The 3,590-nt window shown below is 35.3% G+C and overlaps 1 pseudogene; it reads left to right on the forward strand.

Moving 5' to 3' along the window:
• The first annotated feature begins 2,464 nt into the window (after positions 1 to 2,464).
• LOC108521662 (olfactory receptor 51I2-like) overlaps positions 2,465 to 3,590 on the forward strand; it is a 4,079-nt pseudogene continuing 2,953 nt past the window's right edge.

Consider the following 3,590-nt stretch of genomic DNA (forward strand, 5'->3'; position numbering starts at 1 on the left):
ATTCATAAAACAAAACAAAACAAAAAATGAAAAAAAAGAACCAAAATGATAACAGAACTGTACATCTGCCTAAAATAAATGAAAGAGTTGTTTATTGTACATTGTTTATTATGATAACAATTCTCTCCAAAACAACTCATAATTAATTCAATTCAATCCTAATCAAAATAAGAATTTGTCTTGTGTTTTACATTTCTTTCCATTTTTATTGTGATAAAGTTTATAAATATGCTACATATAATACTGTATATCATATGTGATAAAGTTCACCATGTTAACCATTTTTAAGTATAATTATATGGCATTAATTATATTCACAATATTGTATCATCATCATCATGATCTCATGCCAAAATTTTTTCATCATCCAAGCAGAAATGTTATACTTGTTAGGCAATAACTCCCCAGTCCCATAGTAACCTCTAATCTACTATATGTTTCTCTAAGTCAGTCTATTTTAGATAATTCATATAAATAGATTCATACAATATTTGTTGTTTTGTGTCTGGCTTATTTTACTCAACATAACGTTTCAAAGTTCATCCATGCCATAACATGTATGGTAGTAAGTCTTTGCTTAATGTTATCCTTTCCTAGATTCTTGGAAACTGAAACTTTAAGCCAAATGACATATAATGATATCCATTTTTTTTTCTCATCTAACAAAACAGCATTGGATAAAACAGTGTTATTTGAGGATCTGTTGTACGTTATTTCACTTAGAGTTGCCGTTTCCAAAAACTTATTCATGACATTAAATGAGGACTTACTGCATCTATGCTTCATTCTTTTTTATCGCTACATAATATTCCATTGTGTGTATATATCACATTTGTTTATTCATTCATCTATTTATGTACATTCTGGTTGTTGCCACCTGGCTATTGTGAATAATGTTACAATGAACATTTTGGTACAAGTACCTGTTTAAATCTTTATATATATTTGTAATATATACCTAGGAGAGGAATTTTGGGGTCTTATGATAATTCAGTGCCTACGTTTTTGAAGACCTATCAAAATATTTTCTACAGAAGTTGCACCACTTAACACTTTTAGCAGCAATATATGAGGATTCCAATTTTCTAATATCTTTGTCAACACTTGTTACTTTTCATTTGGTTTGTTTCTCTTAAATTATAGGCATTCTAGTAAGTTTGAAGTGGTGTTTTATTGTTGTTTTGGTTTGCATTTTATGTGCCAATGATCATTTATATATCTTCTTTGTAGAAATTACTCATTCACATCATTTGCATATTTTTAAACTGAGTTGTTTGTCTCTTTGTTTTGAGTTGTAGAACTTCTTCATACATTCTGGATATTAAACTTACCAAATATATAATTTGCAAAGATGTTCTTTCATATCATAGGTTGTCTTTTACTTTCTTAATAAAGTCCTTTGTTGCATGAACTTTTTAAATGAAATCCAATTTATGTATTTATTTTTTGCTACTCATGCTTTTTGTGTCATATCTAAGAATCTATTGTAAAATCAAAGTTCATGAAGATTTACCCATGCTTCCTTCTGAGGGTGTTATGGCTTTAGTTCAATTTAGGTCATTACTAAATTTTCATGCATGCTGGCTTTTTGAAAGAAAAGCCTATTTGAAAGAATAAATACAAAAAGTTAGCATGACAACTTAAAACTATAGCTTGACCAATTGAATACGAAGTTGTATATAAAAACAGAATAATGGCAGTATGTGCATATGGCAAAAAGGACACAGATCAAAGAACAGAAAACAGTCCAGAATTAGATCCATATTTATATGAAAATTTAAAATAAAATATATGTAGTCCGTCAAAATGCTTGGAGACCAAACCTTGATCTTATACTTGGTATTAGAAAAATTGTTTATATGTTTGAGAATACTGATAAGTAAAATCCCTAATTACCCAAGTCACCAAAACAAATATCAGATGGAATCCAGAATCTCTCTATTACCTGTCTTTATCATGATTACTGTCTTTATCCCCCTTTAATATTATCTACACCACTATCCCTATCTGCAGTTTTGTCTCTAGCTCTAGATCCAACTCTGCATCTCTCTACTTTTTGCTTTGTGTATGGAATAGCTTCTTAAGAATGAAAAGTATACAATATTAATAAAACGTATGTTAACCTGACTACATAAAAGTTTTCTAAATGATCGTGTATGAAAAAATTAATGAAGTTAAGAGGTGGGGAAGTATATAAGAAATACAAACCAATGTCTTATATTTAAATTATAATTAATGACATTGTGTAACTATTTTATGTTTATTTGGGTTTTGCATTGACATTGGCATGTTCTTATGCATAATCTCTGACATGTTTCTCAGGAATTATTCCCTCCTTTTTCTCTAATACACCCGAAGGTTCTGGGAATAATTATTCTTGGTTAATGGCTTCTTGAGGGATTCTGACTCATTCTGTCTCTCTGTCTTCCAGTCAACTAAGCACATATACAAGTAGGTAGTAAATATGTCCACAGCCCAGTTGAAAGTAAGCAGTAACAAATAGTATGCATGGATTGATGTGGCAGCTCTCAGTTCCACCTAGGTAAGTATCTGAGGTCTAGGATCAACTATAGTTATGCCTAATGGTATAATGTTCTGACTTGCACCAGCTTAGGAAAACTGATTATGCTCATTTCAGCTCTGCATTTAATGGCATCACATTGGTAGTCTGGAATTCATCATGGTAGAAGTCATTAAAACACAAAAATTGGTAACCAGTAAAAATCAGGGCATTTTTATTTGGAAACATCTATTAGTATTCCATTGATTATGCCTAACCAAGAGCCCTGGCCCAACATGGGAAGAAGAGTTCAGCCTTAGTCACATTCTTACCTCTGAGCCTCATCCTGAATTCCATTTCTGGCCTCCAACCTTAATACCTAAGGTTCTGCTACAGATAAGCGGAACTTTAGTGCTAATAAACTTATTCCCAGATAAATATCTCTAAGCCTGTACCCTAGCCCCACCATCACATGTGACCTGTGAGATACTGATGCTTCTGATCATGCTCCCTGACCCCAGGTTCCAGCAGAAGACCCTGACCCTTCTGCAAAATACAGAGGAGCTTTCCTAATCTTCTATGGAGAGCAGGTGGAGAAAGAGTGAACTGGAGGGGCGGAGCAAGATGGCTGAATAGGAACAGCTCCAGTCTCCAACTCCCAGCGCGAGCGACACAGAAGACCGGTGATTTCTGCATTTTCAACTGAGGTACTGGGTTCATCTCACTAGGGAGTGCCAGACAACCGGTGCTGGTCAGTTGCTGCAGCCCGACCAGCGAGAGCTGAAGCAGGGCGAAGCATCGCCTCACCTGGGAAGCGCAAGGGGAAAGGAATCCCTTTTCCTAGCCAGGGGAACTGAGACACACAACATCTGGAAAATCAGGTAACTCCCACCCCAATACTACGCTGTACCAAGGGTCTTAGCAAACAGGCACACCAGGAGATTATATCCCACACCTGACGTGGAGGGTGCCACGCCCACGGAGACTTCCTCATTGCTAGCAGGGCAGTTTGCGATTTAACCGCAAGGCAGCAGCGAGGCTAGGGGGAGGGGCGCCCGCCATTGCTGAGGCTTAAGTAGGTAAACAAAGC

This window comes from Rhinopithecus bieti, unplaced genomic scaffold, assembly GCF_001698545.2.
Source record: "Rhinopithecus bieti isolate Rb0 unplaced genomic scaffold, ASM169854v2 scaffold_61931, whole genome shotgun sequence".
In the NCBI taxonomy this organism is placed as follows: domain Eukaryota; kingdom Metazoa; phylum Chordata; class Mammalia; order Primates; family Cercopithecidae; genus Rhinopithecus; species Rhinopithecus bieti.